Genomic DNA, 19,385 nt, shown 5'->3' with positions numbered 1-19,385 from the left:
CTGACTTGGAAGCGGGGACCAAATTAGGGAAGCTGCAGTCATTGACCAAGTCCTGGCCTCTCTGGGCCGATGGCTCACGTCCCACCATCGTCTCAGTCTGGCTGTGTCCCTGCGTCTGTTCAGTCTGGCAGTGGGCAGCTGCACACGCCAGCATAGAGTCTAGGGCTGCGTGGGATGCTGAGGCTTCAGGTCCTAGACGAGAGTCAGGTGGAGGTGCAGCCCCTTCCCACAGCCTGCCCACCCACCATTTGTGTCAGTTCTCTGTAGTCTTCATTGCCCTTTCTGGGGAATTAGAGAAGCTTTGATGTTTATTTTTCTTCTGTGGTAGAAAAAGTTTCTCCATTTGCTCAGCTAACTTCTGTGTCTTATCTCCTTCCCATGCTTTGAGGGGTGACCAAAGCAGAGCATGCTTGATGGTCGGTGTACCTGTGTGGGAGGGAGGCTCAGGCACACGTGGCTAGAGGAGAGCCCATTGGTCACACTTTCTGCATGGCCTCCTTGGCCTGCCCTCGAAGCCCTTGAGCAGTTCTCTCTCCCAGCTCAGCGTCCCTCCTCCTAAGGCAGCACCACCCCCTGCAGGCCCCTCCCTGCTGACTGAACTCCGTTGGGTTTTGCTTGGAAGATTTCTACTTTTCTTCAGGTCTCCTCTTCGATGCTGCCTCCTTTTGGAAACCTTCTCTGACTCCTCTGGACTTGGGAGTCTTTTTCTTCCGTCTCTTGTGCTCCAAGTGCCCCTTCATTTTAGCAGCTACGTCTGTACTCAACTGGCTGGCACCCTAGTGGGCCAGCCCTCCCTGTGAGCCATCGCCTCCATCAGGTTCCAGTGGGAGAGCTCACAGTACGGTTTTGATCCGAAGGAGCTGGGGGCAGAGTCCTCCCAGAGCTGTTGATACCGCTGGTTTGGATTGGAGTTGTATGCTGGGCCAGGGGAGAAGGTAGGTTGTAGAAGGTGACGTAAGTTGAACACAGGCTGCATTATACCTTTTTTGAGAAGCCAATAAATGATATTCCGTCATGAAGAACTAGAGCTTTGTTGCTGTGCGTCCAATTACACATCATAATTCCATCTTTATGAGTATTAGGTAATTAGGTTATAATGAACACCATTAGAGTAATTACACCATTTGGAAGAATCACCCAATAAGCCATGAGAAATTGCTTTCAAAAACAAGAAAGTTTATCTGATTACATTTGAAGAATTTCAGTTTCAAGGTGCAAATTCACCCAAGTAAGAAGTCCACAGCGGTGTTAACCTCCTAATAGGCACCCAGGCAGGAAACCTGTGTGTTGTCTCAGAGAAATGTTTTAGTCCTCCAAATTACACTCTAAATGTTGTCTTTCCCACTGTGAACTGTTTCTGCATTGTTTCTGTGGGAGGCAGAGGGCGCCTGGCCTGGCACACGGATTGTTTTTTAGGGTGGCTCCTGGAGTGGACTCCCCAGTGCACCCCTCGGTGCTTTTGTTTGAGAAAACCAGACTGAACTTTGATTTCTTAGAGTGTGAGTTGGAGAGTGTGCTATGTACACTTGACCTTTGGAAACAACGTTTAGGTTTCTTGGGTGTTTGCAGGATTTTCAACTTCAGGATTTTAGGCTAAAAGAAGCCACTGGGATGAGGGAGGAGAGGGTATAGATGATGTTGGAAATTGTGGTGTTGAAAGTTTCCAAGCTCTCTGTTGTCTTTCCGCCCCTCACTCCTTTCTGGCAAAAATCAAAGAGTGACCAGGATTCTCTTCGGTGTACAGGGAGCACCCATGAGGACGAGCATGAGGATGGTTCTTCCTTCTTTTCCAGGGCCCTTGGAGAGGGAACTAATATAGACGAGCACCTCCACGTGATACTTCTCTCGTCAGGGCATGCGTTTCTGCGCCATTACAACGAGAAGGCTATGGGGAGGTGGAGAAAGATTGAGCAGTTTGCCCCATGTGAGGCCGTGTACCTGGACAGTCACAGAGCACAGTCCCGCCTCCATTGCCGTGTCCTCATCACACTTTCTGCCTTAATGGAAGAAAGGTATTCACAAAATTCCACCCAAGGGGCTGCGTGGGGGAGACAACCCCTGAGACACGTGAGGTGGCTTAGGAACGTGGACAGAAGACAAGGGGGGAGGCACTGGCAGAGTCCTGGGCTCAGCTTCACGTCTTTGCAGTTTGATGTAGAGAAATTCTACCTTTCTGCAATGTCTCGATGTGATGGAGTCCTAGTGGATTGAGTCACACTGACACAGGCCAGTGACCCCGATGCTGAGCGGGCGCTGGGGTAGTCCCAGCCCAACGTGGGCTGCCACCTGGGACTCTACCTGGCTAAGAGTGTCTGTCCCTGACCCAGGAGCAGGAGGCCCTTCTCACAGCAGGAAGAGTGTGTTACTGGACGCATACCCAGGTTCTTTACCTGCCATACAAGAGGGGCCAAATAAAACTGGAACGCCAGGCTTATGGCAAGGAAAGCGTTTTTATTTTGGGTGACGTCAGCCAGGAGACGAGAGCTCTCAAATTTGTCCTGTCTCCCTGAAAGATGGGAAGCAAGGGGTTTTAAAGGTTGTGAGGAATGTAGCTGCTTGTAGGGAGGGGGAGCCTGTGGCCTTGCTGGTCAGTACTTTCCCACCAGCCTGCGTTTGGCCTTGTGAGGCTGCTGGCAGGGAGGAGGATGGAGAGATAAGGGAATTGCAAGTGGGTGTCCTGCAAGCGTCTCCGTAGCCCTGGTGGATGGTGGGTTTCGGCACCAGGAAGCCAAGGAGTTGAGGCCTGAGAAGCTTTAGCTTCTTGATATCGGTTTCCCTGTAACAAACCTCAAGAACTGGTAATTAGCCAAAACTTTAGTGTGAGCCCAGCCTGAGGCCACCTGGGCTTTTAACAATTTGTAACTTCTATCTGCCTTGTGAAGTTCAGGGAGACAAAGGTTTAAAAAAACCAATAGTTACATGTGAATGTAACTTAGAAGCAGAGAAAGAGGATGAGTGCTTTTGGTTTTAACCCCATATAATCTGAGTTTAATGTGGGTACTGATATCAGGGCCGGCATCAAGTGTCTGGTGGAGCCGTGCGTTCCAGACAGCGCCGCACATGCGGATGAGACCCCGCTTTCCACTTCTTGCCAGCTGAGGTATTGACAGATGGGTTGGTTTTGCCCCCATTTTATTCCGACACTAATTCCGAGGTGAGGCCCTATCTTACAGAGCATGGATACCTTCCTCTTTCAGCTTCCCGTGTCCACAGCCTTTGGTGATGCAGGGACGGATCCTGATGAGCCAGTGCGCCCACGGAGTGTCCCCTCAGCGTGTCCCCCCCAGTTCCCTCCCTTTGGGGTGCCCCAGCCAGGCTGTTGTCTCTTGGTGAAAGGTTAGCCCTGTCCGCACAGCCCCCTTCTGGGCTGTAGCACCTCACTGACCCTCACAACCCACCAACCCCAGGTGTAGCATTGTCTCTGTGAGGCTTCCCTGTACCACTGGCCCTGAAATGCCCCTCATTAACCCCCCTGTAACTGCCCAAGTGGAGTTTGCTGTCTGTCAGTCTGAGGCTTGACCAAGGCTGGTCTCAGCTCACCAGTAGGGCTCTCATCTGTCCCGGTGCTAATTTCCAGGAACCCACTTCTGGTAGGAGTGGTGTGGGCTGAAGGTGTCCCCATTTTTTTTGTGTGTGTGTGAGGAAGATCAGCCCTGAGCTAACATCCGATGCTGATCCTCCTCTTTTTTTGCTGAGGAAGATTGGCCCTGAGCTAACATCTGTGCTTATCTTCCTCTACTTTATATGGGACACCACCACAGCACGGCATGACAAGTGGTGCGTCGGTGCACGCCTGGGATCTGAACACGTGAACCCTGGACCGCCGAAGCAGAGCACATGCACTTAACCACTTGAGCCACCAGGCCAGCCCAGGTGTCCCTATTTTTGTCCTCACTTTGCCTGGTGTGCAGCTCCCTGCCCCACCTCTACTGACTGCCAAGCCTCTGGGGTACAGCGTTGGGCAGCCCTACCCTACTGGACACTGCAGCTCCTAAAATCATTGGAATCTCAGAGTGATTCGTAAGAGTGTCTTCTGTATGCTACTGAGATGGCTGGGGGCCCCTGGGTGGCTTCAGGATGGGGGCTGGTCCCCAGAAAGACCACCATGATTAGAGGGTTGGAACTTTCAGTCCCACCTCCTGACCTCTGGGGAGGAGGGAGGGGCGAGAGGTTGAATCAGTCACCAATGGCCAATGATTTAATCAATCATGCCTATGTAATGGCACCTTCATAAAAACCCCAAAACGACAGGGTTTGGAGAGCTTCCGGGCTGGTGAACACTGGAGGTGCTGGGAGGGTGGCGCCTGGAGAGGACATGGAAGCTTGTCCTTGGCCACTCACATGCCTTGCCCTGTGCATCTCCTCCATCTGGCAGTTCCTGAGTTGTGTCCTTTATAATAAACTGGTAATAGTAAGTGAAGTACTTTATCGAGTTCTATGAGCTGTTCTAGCAAATTAATGAACCTGAGGAGGGGGGCATGGGAACCCCTAATTTATAGCCAGTCTATCAGAATTGTGGGTACCATGGGACTTGTGACTGACCGACCTCTGAAGTGGGAGGTGGTCTTGTGGGGCTGAGCCCTTAACCTGTGGGGTCTGCACTAACTCCATGTAGTGAGTGTCAGAATTGAGTTAAATTGTTGGACACCCAGTTGGTGTCAGGGAATCAGAGAACTGGTGTAGGAAGAGACACCACGTGTTTGGTTTTGGGGAAAGTAATCTCAGACTGTGCTTCTAGAAATTCCCAGTATTTTTGTTTTTGTTTTTAGTGCTTAAGACATAGCCCTTGAGGGAGTTAGCAGTATAAAGTGCTTTATCATCATGTCCTAATGAGTGAAAGGAGAATGCATGTCTCAGGGCTCATAAAGGGGGAGATGACTGTGGACTTCAGCAGCCGGGTGGGCAAGGCTGCAGTTGGCTTTGGAAGACCAGGAAATGTCTAGATGGGCAGAGAGAAGAAAGAAGAACTTCCCTGTGCTGGGGACAGCAGAGCCAAAGCAAAATGGTGAGAACAAACATAGAGGGGGTGTGACATGCCAGCTGCCATTTGTGGGATTGAAAATAAGTAAAATAAATAAAACAGTCCTTTATGGCCCTGCCTTCTGTCTGGGTTCCATGTTGAAGTTCACAACTTGGCCTGTGGCCCCAAGCCTCCGATTTGAGTATTAGGGTATGGTAGTGGGGATGATGAGAAGTTATGGGCCCTCTCTAATGTCGAGAGGCAGGGGCCTTGGATATTCCTCAGTGAAGCTCCCTTGTTCACTTGGGATGTGAGGGAATGAGCCAGAATCAGTTAGGCTGCGATGGGACCGAGAAAAGAGTAAGCCGCTGGCTGAGAGTGTACGCGACGGGGAGCCCACACCGGGTGGAATGTTTCAGAGTCACTTTATGGGGCACTTGGCAGAGGTGGGCTTGGGTGGGTGGATGCAGTTTTCAGAAAGAACTTCCCCCACGCCATTGAGAAGATATTTGGTTATCCTGGCTTTGCTTATGAGACTTGAGATGCAGTAGAGGTGAAATACTGGGTTCCCCGAAATGAAAGATAGCACGAGAGATAGAGGCTTTCAGTGGAGAAAGTGTTACTGAGTCAACGGTCCTCTGGGAGGATGAGTGCCCACCTTGCTCAGTGTGGACAAGCGTGCTTCTTGTCAACATATACATGATGAAATCCTACCTGAAGCTCGTGAGGTCTCAGTCACATGAGACTAACATTACTTTGTTCATTCCAGACTGAGGACGGTTTTTTGTTATTTCCTGCAGGTAAAGAATCCCAACTGCTGCTGCAGCAAAACCAGTTGAGGGTGAGGGTGGAGGAGAAAAATGCTCTGTATTTTCTTGCAATACAAAGAAAGGTTGGGCATGATTAGTGCGTTTAAATGCAGATTCTTTATTGTTGGATAAATTTCTCATCTCTTTTCCTTGGTTTGGGGAGAGTATTACAAACAAGTGGAAAAGCACATTCTAAACTTGCATAAATTGATGTGCTGTGGGTCTGCACCAACACTAGGAAGAAGGATAGGGCTAGAGTGGAGGCTGACCATTCCAGAAGAATCCATCAGTTAGACTTTTGTGATTAATTTAGTAATAGATATTGTTGGAGGAAAAGAAAAAACACTCGTAAAACCATAATGAAGTATCAACCAACTATGGAAAAATATGAACAACAGACGAGAGAGCTCCAAAATAGCATGTTAAGAGTGTTCCAGTTTCCCTAAATCATATTTAAGTAGCCCTGTAACACATCTCACTATAAAAACATGAAAAATAAGGGAAAACAACATTAAAAAATCACCTACAATATCATCTTTGTCCCAAACACCAGCAGTAGCTGCAGACGTGATGCTGATCCTGAAACAGGACCCAGAGGGCTGGGACGTGTTCATCACCTCCACGTGACAGTTGGCAGGTTGTAAATTTACATCTGGTGATGGGGGTTGTTTTTCTTACAGTAAGTACTGAGGATTGAGGGATTGTTTTAATCAAGGGCCGAGATAGAATTGCATCTCAAAAGACACATGTGACCCCATTCTCTGGAGCAAACACTTTATAGTGTCTGTAGTTGTGTTGCGGTTGCTGTGAGGGTTTCCTGGGTTATTATCCTGTCGGATGAGAAGAATGAGCTGGAATGATGTGCTGCCCTCATGAAGTCGAGAGGTCGCCATGCCCAGACCCAGTGCTGCAGAGCAGGACTGAGCCCCCCCATAGCCCAGCAAGTGTAGGCAAAATGGAGAAATGGAAATTTGTCTATCAAATTTGGGGGCAGAAATCCGTGATTTGGGCACTTCAAAGCACACTTAACTTTGGGAGCAATTTTGATAGGAAACAGGTGATCTGAGTTTTCAGGAGAATAGCCTCAAGTTTCTCTTCATTTTCCAATTCAGATACCGCCCGGATGGCAAGTGTCATAATCCTGGTCCATCCCTGTGTTAGAGGACAGAGTTACCTCTGATCTGATAGTGTAGGACCTCCTGGGGTTGGGGGCTGCCCACAGATGTCACCATGCAATGTCTCAACAGCACCTTGGTGTGGCGGGGCCAGTAATTTTTTGCCACTTTACCTGGAAAAGGACGTTTTCTGAAACCTGAAAATGAAAGATGAAATGATTTGGCATTCTAATCACTGAGAACAATGATATTATGGTCCTGATGTTAGCAGCTCTGATTTTCAGTTAAGCAGGATGTTTTATGTTTGCCCAGGCAAATTTGTGATTTTCCATTTGATTGCCTCCAAACAGCTCTCCTTGATTGCGATACAACGAGATGTTTTTCATGAAAATAAAAATAGAAGTGAATTCTACATTGGTTGTTTTGTGTTTACCTTTAGTGTTTTTTCAAATTCCCTTCAAAGCTGAAATTTCATCAGAGCAAATTTTCGTGGGTGCAAGTAAAAAAAAAGATTATCTATGAAGTCTTCCCTTAATTGAAATGTGACAAAACAGAATGGCCGGGACTCTGGTCTCTGGAGCTGCCCCCAGGACTGTATAGTAAAGCAGGTTTTGTTACGGTGGGACTCAGAGTGTTGGCCTATGTGGAAGAAGTTTGGTTCCTGTCTGTGTTATCAGAAGCGAATAAATTGTCTCATCTTTTCCATTCAGTGTTCTAAGGGCATTGGCAGGGAGTAAGGAATGGAAACTCAGAAAGAAGAAAACCTCATCCAAGAGTGTTGAAGTAGCCCTCCAGTGAACGCCACTGCTGTGAGGATGTGGAGGCGACGTTATTGATCAGCAAAACCGATTCACTGCGTAGTTGCCTACTTTTATCAATCGTGTTTGGTTGAGCTTGGACTCATGAAGATGTCTGCTGAGAATTAGTACTTCGTGTTTGTACCTTTGTACCTTTTACAATAAAGGCGTATTCAAGAGTTAGATATAACCAGTTTTTGGTAAATTAAATTTACTTTCAACATAGAGATGGGCCTTATTTGTGCATATGGAGTTTGGGGTGATTTTTGATAAAGTGAAGGTTCACTTTGTTCTACAGACACTCTTCTGGCTTAATCTCTCCTCTAAAATAGGGTTCTACTATTTAAAACTCATTTGTATTGATTTAAGCAGTGTTCGCCCTCAGTATTTGTGTTGTGCACTTTGGTTTATGCTGCAGAGATCTCTAGCTGTTAAGAGACCCTCCCCCTCACTGTAGGTAACTGAGCTCGGTAGGAAAAACTTTTGGAAACTGGATCATTGCTTCTGCAGTCCTAAACTAATAGCTTTTACAGCCCATGGTCCCAACAGCTTGGGCATATGTTTCCAGTGTTGTTTGTCTCGTGAGTTTGTGCTGCCAAGAGACATGGTGGAGACTGGCTGAGAGGTCCTTTCTAGTCTCCAGGCTATGAATCCTCAAAATTAGTGAATCCTCTGCTTTGAGAATGTGTGACAGTGCATAGCCTTGGCCAGGTCTTTCTCTTACACAGTGACCTCCAAGTGCTGTTCTGTGGATGATGTCAGTGGACATGTACACGTGAAATAGTGAATGAGAAAGGCAGATGCAAGATAGTCGGCACAGATAATCGTTAGTGTAGAACACGTGTGGATCATCAGTGATAGAGATGGGATAGTTCGAGTGATTCCAACAGAATTTAATGTTTGCTGTGATCTCTTTTCTGTAAAATCACTCATGTTCTTAATTTAAAATGTTCTTTTCTCTGGAAATGTTCAGAGTCAGAGTTCTCAACAGAAAGTAACAATCCAAAATAGGGAGCCTTTCAAACCAAGGATTCAAGCAAAGCCAAATTCCTTCAGTGTACTCAGACTTTCTGGATAATAGTAATTCTCATATGTCAAAGGATTTAAAAAGTATTAATGACCATTGCTTATCAATGTCTGTGTGTATCTTCTCAAGACATACACTTGAGAAGAAAGATGATTCAACCCGAGAGAGTGCCATGCCCGCCTCGGTCTCCGTGTCCTCTTCTCTCGTTGGTGTTTCTGTAAATGCACACTCTTCTGGCACTTGAATATAGATCAATACCTTTCTTTCCTAACCGTTTAAATTTCTTCCATTGTCCTTCTGTTTTGATGACTCTATTTAGAGTATTATCTTGACTCTTGAACTTCAAATTAAACTTCTGACAGTCTGGCTAGTTAACTTTTAAAATCATTTCTTGGATTCTCTGTGGGATATTTAACATCTTTGATTCCATGTAATTAATAAGAAATTGAGAGCAAGTGCACAGACAAAGCTCTACACCTTAAATTGGCAACTCCAGAGGGCTGACAGCGAGCTCTTCTTGAGAAGATTATACTTTAAAATTTTAAGTACATGTTATTTTCTGTTTTGTTATAGGAGTGATATCATTTACATTGTTGCTATGTTCTGAAGCAAATATTGGTTCCATAGATCATATCAAACAGGTACATTCAGTAATGGAAAAGAAATGCCTTAATCCATGTGCCACTTTTGCCTCTGATCACTTTTTTTGAATGAGTTATAAAAATAATTCTTCAAAGTGGTTTAATAGGAATTTTACATTAGGTCTATTTTTTGAACTTTTGTCAGATGTTCAATTCAGGAGGTATGACTTCAAGGGCACCCTGATATAATTACACATTAGTATGCTCTAGATAGCCTATAATGATAAACATTAATATACTCTAAGGATGTTGAGGGGAGTATTTATCATTTCTTAATATAAGAGAATAGAGTGAGAGAGAAAAAGTTCTTTCTCCAGAAAAAGAGTTATGCATTTCTTCTCTTCCATGGTGATTTCCTGAGGAGAGAGAAGGCAGAGTGGGGAAGAGGGAGAAGATTAGCATTTACAGAGGACTTTTCAATTCAATTCAGTTTCACCTACTTTACATTAAAAACGTAGCAAGGCTGTGTGGCTTGCCCAGGGTCATAACTCCAGGGAGTGGTGGGGCTGGTTTTCAACCCAAGGGTCTGTTATCCCAGCCAGGCGCCATCAACCCTGGGACTCGGCCCTGGGTCCTTGCCCTCCTCCACGTACTGACCCCGCACAGCTGCACCTAGAGGGGCGGAATTCCAGAGTCACTGAGGCTTGTCCAGGTGCCTACAAATGCGTCCCACCCTCAGGGACCAGAGATTGGGCTCAGCTCACAACTGGCCCCCAGTGAAGGGTCGCCAAGAACTGGATAGGAAATGCAGAGCCCAAGTGGTTTAAGTGAAAAAAAAAAAAACACTGTCAAGGTCTTTAGAGTCGCTAACAATAATTTCCGAGACAGAAGGACCAATGCATTTTATTTACTTTTAAGTCAGTTTTATTTATATAATTATATAATTTGTATACAGTAAAATTCATTGTTTTTTAAGTACACAGTTTGATGAGTTTGGAGAAATGTGTACAGTCATACAGCCTACGCCATAAGTGATATTTATAATGTTTATTTTGTCCTCAAGTTTCCCCATGTCCTTTTGTAGCCAAGCCCCCCCCACCCCCCTGACCCCGAGCCCAGCAACCCCCTACCTGACTTCTGTGCCTGCACTGTTGTCTGTGTCACAGTGTTGTGTAAAAGGACTCCTGCAGCATGTGGCCTGCCATGTCTAGTTCCCTCCACTTGTCGTAATGCTTTTGAGAGTCTTGTACATCATCGTAAGTATCAGCAGCTCATCTCTTTTTATGGCGAAGTGGTGTTCCACCATATGGATGGGCCGTTTTTTTTTTTCATCCGTTCACCAGTGGTGGACATTTGGATTGTTTCCAGTGTTCACTGTCATGAATAAAGCTGTAATAAACAGTGGCGTACGATTTTTTATGTGAACACACATTTACATTTCTCTTGAGTAAATAACCAGGAGAATAGTTGCTGGGTCGTGTGGAAAGTGTGTGTGTAATTTTATAAGAGACGGCCAAGGGTGTTCCAAAGCAGCTGCACTATTTTGCATTCCCAGCAGTGGCTCTCCTCCTCGCCAGCACTTTGTATCGCGAGCTTTCCCCTCTATCTGGTGGGCCTGTTGTGGTAGCCCACTGTGGTTTTAATTGTCTTATGAATGACGATGTTGACCATTTTTTCATGTGTTATTTGCCATCCTCACCTCTTCTTTGGTGAAGGCCAAGACATTTTAAACTTAACTATTTCCCTATATTGGATATGAGAACACGGATGAGCCTAGTTGTTACCATATCCATGATGATCTTTGCAGGGAAAATAGTAGTTTTTAATAGATTTAATGTCCGTGGGGTTTGGGAACAGAAAGGATCTCTTTTCAGATCCCTGATACTACTGGCTTTAACCTCACCAGTTGTTCCATGCCTCGTTGCTCTCCTCATTCTTCTAGAACATCTGCCACGAACGCAGAGACGTTGCCCATGTTTTCTGCAAGGTTCACAGTGCCCAGAGCGGTGTCTGCCTCCCAGGCGGTGCCTGCCCCGCTATGTGCTCAGTCAGTGTTTGTTGAGTGAGGGAACAAGTGAGTAAAGAGAGTCCAGAGGAGCAAACCCTCTCCTGCAATGCCGGGCCCCTCAGGGCGCCTTCCTGAGGGCTGTGGGGCCCGGACTCCTGCTCTTCAGGCCCTGTTGCGAAAGCCAGTGTGACTTCTGGTGGGTCAGGAGGACGAGAGCCCCCTGCATGGCATGTCCTGGCTCCTTTCTGACTTGTGTGCTCTGAATGTCACCACGGCCTCACTGCCAAATGGAGCTCAGCTCACATCATCAGCTTCAGCCTTGAGAGGCAGCTTTTTCTAAAATAGCATGACTCTTGTCAACCCTTCCCTCCATGCCCTGGAGTTTCCTGTCTAACCAGTCCTCTGCACAGCCAGGTGCTGCTGGGCTCTGCCCTTTCACTTGTTTGATTTTAAGCAGGAAGGGATTGTCCTCATCTCTCTCCATCCTTTACTTTATTATTTGTTGTTCACATTTTTCCAGTTAAACTTTCATATTGTGGAAATCCAGAGCCCTCAAAGTGTACAGTTCTGTGAGTTTTGGCAAATGCGCATGCCATAATAACGCCCCCCCCCCCGCCCCCCAGCCGTTGAGACACAGAACACTTACATCTTCTGGAAGTTTCCTTGTGCTTCTTTCCCGTCAACACTGCAGCTCTGCCCGGGAAATGACTTCTTTCTCTGATGCTTTCACCACACACTTAGTTGTGCCAGTTCTAAAATGTCATATAAGTGGATTTCTGCGATGTGCATTTTCTTCTTTCTGCTTCTGTCACTCAGCATAACATCCCAGAGAGCCATCCATATGGTTTCGTGTCTCAGTGGCTCCTGTTTTTCACTGAGTGGTACTCCATTCTATGGGTACACCACATTGTAAAATCTGTTTTCCAGTTGATGGACATTTCTTTTTTCAGTTTTTGGCTCTTATGAATAAAGTTCTTCTGAATGTTCTTGTACAATTATTTTTATGGACATATGTTTTCATTTCTCCTGGGCAAATATCTGGGAATGGAATTGCTGAGTTACTGGATAGGTGTCTATCTTTTAAGAACTGCAAACTGTTCCCCAAAGTGGTCATCTATCCTGTTTTACCAGGAATGTGAGACCGTCAGTCAGCTCTACGCCCTTGCCAGCAGTGTTTTCCGTCTTTTTAGTGTTAGCCACTCTAGTTGGTATGTGGTGGGATCACATTGTGGTTTTAATTTCCATTTCCAATGGTCTGTTGGGGTATGGCTCCCTATTCTCAGCAAAAGAGCCTGGGGACCAGATAAGTCAACATTTGAAAGCCAGCTCTTCCCCAGTACTATTGCTAGGACCCTGAGTGAATGGCTCAGGTTCAGACTCCATTTCTTCCTCTGAAGATGGGGATAAATGACTGTACCTGTCTCAAGGTAAAGTATTAGTTGTGTGAAGTGTTGACTCAGGTGCCTGGTGCATAAATGTTAGTATTGTCATTACTGTATTTTTCCTGGAGTGCAACCAGTTGTTGGTTCTGCTGGTTTCTTCGCTGTCCAGCTCAGCACCACCTGCGTAAGCATCTTGTTCCTCACTCACTTCTCCATAGTTACTGGATGCTGCAGGATGGAATGTGGGGCTAAGTTATGAGGCAAGCCACAGAGAGATGGAGAGTTTTCCTCCTCATGCTCTGGATTCAGAGGGGTCCTGGCTTTTGCCGAGATGAAGAATGTTTTCATTCCTTTGTTGCCAGGCTGGTCTCTACTCTTCAGGTGACTAGTCTGAAACATGATTGTTATTTATCTGAATGTTCCCGAGTTCTACACCCTTCTACGCTAGTCTTCTTCAACTCTCATATGTTGGGAATTGGCTACACTGCAAGATTATTCTCCATTTCAAAGATGAATGAATCACATTAATTCAACAGTAGAAAACAGCAATCTCCAAACAAAAAAACAACCAAATATCTGTGCCAGGAGAGACAGACTTTATTTGATTCCGTGGTAGCTGGTGTATGTTTTCCTCTGAAGAGATTAAGTAAAGGAACTCTTCGTAAATATGTGTGTGTTAAAGGGTCTCTCAGCCATGGGCCCACTAGTTTACTAAAAAGAAATATATATATTTAAAATCAATATAACTTTACTGGCTGAAGATAAATGTATTTAAGAACATGCTGGATAATGCTATGAAATTAATGTTATTCATACTCAGTTGGAATAGAAATGCCTTCAACCTTTTAGCAAAAGCAAGAGCAAATTATAGCAAAAATTTCATTTCAGAAGTCATCTTCATCTAGAATAGGCTGGGCCCCGAGGTCAAGTCATCAATTTGGTATTCTATTTCCATAATGCGATTCTGCAGTGTGCGTGCTTTGTGATGGAAGCCACATTTGCTTCCATATTAGTTTTATAAATGGCTATGTTAATACTCCTTTACAGACAAGGCCGTCTTTGGGTCATTCAGCAGAAGTTGCTTCAGCGTGCAAATCCTTGATTTGAGATGCCGCTGGGTCGAACTCTTGGCTCTTCCACTTTTGTTGAGCACTGGGCTGACAGCTCACCTATAAGTGGCCCTGGTTCAGCTTTAGCTTTCATTTTCAACAGGGCTGTCCAGACTGGCCACGGCTGTCCTGAGCCACCAGAAAGGGACTAAAGAAGCTGTGAGGTTCAAGGAATTTGGGCAGCAAGGCTTGGCGTGAGCTGAGGCTGCTGGACATGTAGGGGGATGTTCAGAGGGGCAGGTCTGGGGGAACCCCATACTCCCTGAGCACATTTTCCTTGTGGTTTGTTTAATGTTTTTTTTCCTGCATCTAAAAATAATACAAACCATATAAAAGAGGAAATAGCAAGTGGGATTCCCCAGGAAGACTCTGAGAGGGTGATTGGAGGGTGGGGGCTGAACTCGGGTGCCCCCAGGACCAGCACCTGGAGTTCTGGATGGAAGGACTAGGATGGGAGGGAGCAGCGGGGTGGAGGCACAGGCCTGCGGTGGCCTCAGCCTTGGGCAGTTCTGGAGTGGGAGGACCCCTCAGTGCTGACCCAAGGTGGGACAAACAGGTGGCCTCTGTGCCCTGCACTGACCAGCCATCAGATGTACATTCTTGAGAGTTACCAAATCTTCCTTCAGAGGGCATGTATCAAATCACACCCGGCACAAGTGTGAGGCCTCTATTTCATCACATGCTCACCAATGTGGACTTCTATTACTAAAAAATACTTATTGTGTAGGAAAATATGCTTTCTTGTTTTAGTTTCTTATGCTAAGTTTTTCTTGTATGAATTTTATTGTTTAAAGTTGTTACAAATATTTTATTCTGTATGTCGATTACATTCTTACATTTTTTTTTAAATATAGAAGGTAAATCTTTATGAAATTAAATTGATGTTTTCCTTTGCTTTCCTTTTTTTCTTAGAAAGGCTTCCTTATTCTAAGATCTGATAACTATTCACCTAAATTTTTTTCTAGTTTTCTTTTAATCTGTTTAAGCTATTGGATCTCTTTTGCTGTCAGGGGTAAATTGAGAACGTACTTATCCTTATAACAAATGCCTCTGTTTCATGCCTCTATTTTCTTCCTATGTCATTGGTCACATTTTTTGTCAAGGTCATTCCTAAGTTTTTAATATTTTTTTTGTTACTTTTGTGAATGAGATTATTTTTCCCTGTTATATTTTGTAAATGGTAATTGCTAGTACATTTTTTACTTTTGTCTTGGAATTGGCTACCTTACTAGAACTCTTTAATTTTAATAATTCATTTGATTCTTTGTAATTCAAAAACGTTGCATATAAGGGCCTTTTAAAAATTATTAATTTTATCTTTGATTATTGCTTCCTTTCCATTTATTCTGTTTTTTTGTTTTCTGGTGGATCTCTTTTTCAGTTTTCTCTGTATGTCATTCTCTCTCACAATTTCCATCACTTGGTTCTGCATGTTCAGTTTGGCTGCCATATTATTGATTTGATTTTCCGTGGGGACAGTTTTGTTCTTGTGTGTTTCTCATCCTGATTTTTCTTTCCGTCATTGCTTCTCGTGACAGTCTTGCTTTCTCGTTGAACTTCCTTTCGCCGTCCATCTGTCTCTCACTCAGCTCCCTTCACATCTAGCTGTTGTGCTGTTACCTCATTTTAATAGTTGCTATTGCCTTAAAGTTTACTGAGAAGACAGATCAGATGCTTTTTAGAATTTACATGGGTTTCCAATAGTATTTTTTAACAATATGTTCTCTTGTACCTACTGTGCAGGTTTACCTTTTTTATGTTACAGAATCATGATGTGGCCGTCGTGTGTTTTTGTTTTTTGGTGTCTGAATTTGTTTATGGTTCTTTATAACTATTTTTTAATCCTTGCATGAGGAAAAGTATATTCAGGCTTGATGTTTATCAAGAGCAGGGTGAGTCGGTTCTCCCCGGTCCAGGTGGAGGAGAGAGGCTTCCTTTTGGGTTAGGCTGCTCCCACACATGACCTTGAGTCCAATGCCTGGTGTGGGCGTCTTTATCTTGTGGCCCTGCTGGGTTGGGGCGTCCTGCTCCTACCACCTGGCCCACTGAGCGAGTGTTAAGGGTTTTTTTCCTGGACACTCTGGATCATAACTAGCTGCTTGCATGACATAAACAGGTACAAGAGGCTCTCAATCCAGTTCCTCTCGTCACCTTTGTACCACAGATTTCTTGTCCTAAAATCTTAGTTCTCATGGGAACACAGGAGGACTGGGAACAACCCCAGTCACTCAGGATGGGAGGGTTGTGCGTGCCTGAAGGGGCAGGGTCTGGACTCTCTCTTCCCCGTGAAGCTCTGCCTCAGCTGCTCCTCTGTGCTTTGGTAACTGGACATTCCTCTCATGGTCCAGCTGACCATCTGCACGCTTCCTGGTTCCTAGTCTTGCCTTCCCTTTTAGTTACCGAGTGAGGCAGAATGAATCAGGAGCTAATGCTTATGTGTAAATGCAAGCTAAAAATCCATGTGGAATTTTTCCAGGTGGCATCTGTTATCTGACATTTGCCACTACAGAAACCCTACTTCATCTACCTGGTAATAATTATATGATAATTATTAGCCCAGGGAGTGACACTGGCAGCACTTAGAAATTTTTTTCAAGAAGGTTTGGGATTAAAATGAGAACTATAAATAGTTTCTCAGAAAAATCAAGATCTTCTTATTTAAAGCTGACACCAGAGGGTGCCACCCTCGGGAAGCTTTTGAACAGTTAAAGGGATCGTGGTCTGTCTCAGCCAGAGATTATGAGGGTCCTGTTCAGCTTGTCTCTGATTACTGGGGGAAGTCTTCGCAAGAGCTGACCTCTTCAGTCAATACACACTGTAAAAACTTGTCTTGTTAAAATGATGGAATTATAGGACAAATTTTAAATGACTTAAATAAGGAGCAATCTTGATATTGCAACCTCATCAATAAGGTTTATGTTATAATGCTCATCAGTGGCTTCTGATATTTGCCAAATCTTGTTCACTCCTTAGCTCAATTTAATAATGCTACTCCTCTGGGAAACTTAACAGAAGTGAAAGTCAAACTCAGGGATTCAGCGTCTAACAAGAAGAAGACAGCCCTGATCAAGGTGGATTCAGATGCACCATTCCCAAATGCTGTTTGCCATAGTTGAAATTTGTAAATGTGCTGGAGAAATTGTTCATAGAATTGAGCCTCTTGAAAATGAACTCATGCTGTAGAGAGCTGCATTTTAACAGGGAATGTTTGAGCATCCGGATGGGCTCCTGAGTGAAAAAGATCAAGCTATTACTCTTCCCATTCCAATACCCATGGAAGTGTTCACAAGGTTGTTTTCCACTATCTGGGAAAAACCTTAATTGAGCTTATCTCGTACTTCTTACTGCTGTTTCCACAGGAGGGAGAGACCAGGCTCCTTCACAGACTAATTTCTCTCATTCCAGCAATGATGTTCTTCTGGCAGCAGAAACACCCACTAGACATCAGTAAAGGGGTTGCTTTATTTTTTGCTTTCCTTGGGATGTTTTCAGTTATTTTCAAGGTTTATTCCACTTGCAGTACCCTTGGAAACAGAAATCAGTTAAATGGCAGCAGGTTTTGGAGCTCTGGCAACCAGAGGCAAAGAGAAAAATCCAGAAACAAGGACCTTGGCTGTAAATAGTAATCAGTTTTAAAAGAAAAGTGTCCTTGAGATGAGTCCCACCAAATGTCACAGAAGAACCAGCCCATGATGACATTGCCTCCTTTCCTTCAAACAGCATGTGTGTTGGTCAGCGGAGATGCCATTACGGTGCTGTGTGAGGGGGAACGAGAGGTGTGGGTGCTTGTTCAAGAGTTGCTATGGTAATTCCTCATTATCACCAAGCAGCAGAGAGAATCTTACGCGGGGCATTGACAGTTTATGTGTGTCCTGCTGCTTTTCCAGTAATGATCGTGTGTGTGCACGTGTGCGGGAGCACACGTGCACCCACACATGCTGCATTCATTAGGGGAATCCCACTTGATGCCACTTGTAATGGGTTTTCAGCTGCACGTGAACACTCTGCCAGCGACATGCCATTTCCTGTGGGAGTGTACATGTTTCTCTGCCCTCGGTTTGATTGATCAGAACTCTGAATATCAGGGAGTAGAGGTAAGGTGATTTCTTTTGTGGGAAGGAAGGGAGGGGAGATGAAGGGAAGGAAAGGGAAGAGAGAAAGGACAAACCACACCCTGTTAGTTGTAATGAGCTTAAAAAGTCGCAGTTTTCAGAAGTGCCAATTACATCTGCTTACAGCTCGCTGACCTTCTGGAGCTCTGAAAAATTCCCAGTGACTGTCCTAGCAAGTCGAGACTTTTCATTCTGAGAATGTGCTTCTTGTGCGGCACTTCCAAGGGCGGTTCTCCACCTGCATACTTTCTAGTCTTAACTTACAAGAAACGCTTTCGAATCTGGGTTTTGCAGATTGTGTCTGAGGTGTGAAGGGTACTCATTGGAACAAATCCCCCACATTGATCATTACTTTAGGACATTCACTGTGTGTGCAGAGAGACACTGCCTCAACGAATCCTAGTCATCTGCTTCAGTTGTGACTGTTGTTCTTTCCTTGGTAGAAGCCAAGTCTGTGACTCTCCAGATAGCAGGTCGTGGCAGGGGCGTGTATTTCAAGATAAACATGCCGAGATGGTCTGTGTGTGTGGAGGGCAGAGACGGGTGGGTTAGGGTAGGCTCCACACACACATCAAGGGCCTGGATGACGCTTTCTACTGTAAGAGCAAAGCTCAAGTGGGTGGATGTGAGCAGAGAGCTCTGTATGGCAAGCCTTGTGCACGTCTTGCAGTGTGAAGTTTGATGTTTAATTGAACATCCACCTGACTTTAATATGAACAACTTTATTAAACTTACATGTGAATCTCTGCCTCTTTACTTCTATCCTCAGATCTTGGGAAATATTTAAAAAATTCATTTACTGTTATAAACCAGAAAAAGAAACATTCTCACTCAGACTTAACTGAATATAAAGTTAAGGTGGAAGCTCTGAAAAAACTCTCACGCTCGGCAGGTAGATTTATGATCGTTTGGAATGGTTAAGAAAGCAGGTCTTTGTTGGCCCTAATTAATTGATTTACCTCCCCAAATCCCATTGACTAGAATGTGCTTCAAGAGAAGGATGAAATACTCAGGATTTGACCGAAAGGTTGGTTCTGGTGAGGCAGGTGTGTGTGTGTGTTTCTGTGTGGGGAGGGTTGTTGCTAATCTGTAGTCCTCCTCCTGGTCCCTGCGGTCCAACGCTGATAGCATCTTGGTGGCAGCATCCACTGTGCTCTTCCTACAGCCTAGGAGGCGTCTGTTGAGACCATCGTCTCCTTTGTTGCCTGCGAGCCTCCCACGAGCCCCTCCCTGAAAACCCCCTCCCCTCTTCTCCCTGCTCCCAGGCAGACAGTCACTAGTATTGACCCCACCTTGAAGGCAAGCTTCACGTACACTTTTATGCACATGACCCATATTTCCTTAGGACATATTCCTGGAAGGGAAACTGTTGGGTCATAGGGCCTGAATATTTTATTTATTCATTTATTTGCCAGGAAATACTTTTAATTTAACAAGCAGCATGAAAAATAACAGAGCCTGCTCTCAGTAGTAACTGCCCACTTT

General features: G+C 45.0%; 1 protein-coding gene across 2 annotated transcripts in view; it reads left to right on the top strand.

The window, feature by feature from the left end:
* Nucleotides 1-19,385, top strand: part of PTPRN2 (protein tyrosine phosphatase receptor type N2) — a 915,358-nt gene that overhangs the window by 165,687 nt on the left and 730,286 nt on the right. The gene's annotated exons all lie outside the window — the stretch shown is intronic.

This window comes from Ceratotherium simum, chromosome 1, assembly GCF_057802395.1.
Source record: "Ceratotherium simum simum isolate JZ-2026a chromosome 1, ASM5780239v1, whole genome shotgun sequence".
NCBI classification, from domain to species: domain Eukaryota; kingdom Metazoa; phylum Chordata; class Mammalia; order Perissodactyla; family Rhinocerotidae; genus Ceratotherium; species Ceratotherium simum.
The sequence above is the reverse complement of the archived record's forward strand: the minus strand, read 5'-3'. Positions and strand labels throughout refer to the sequence as shown.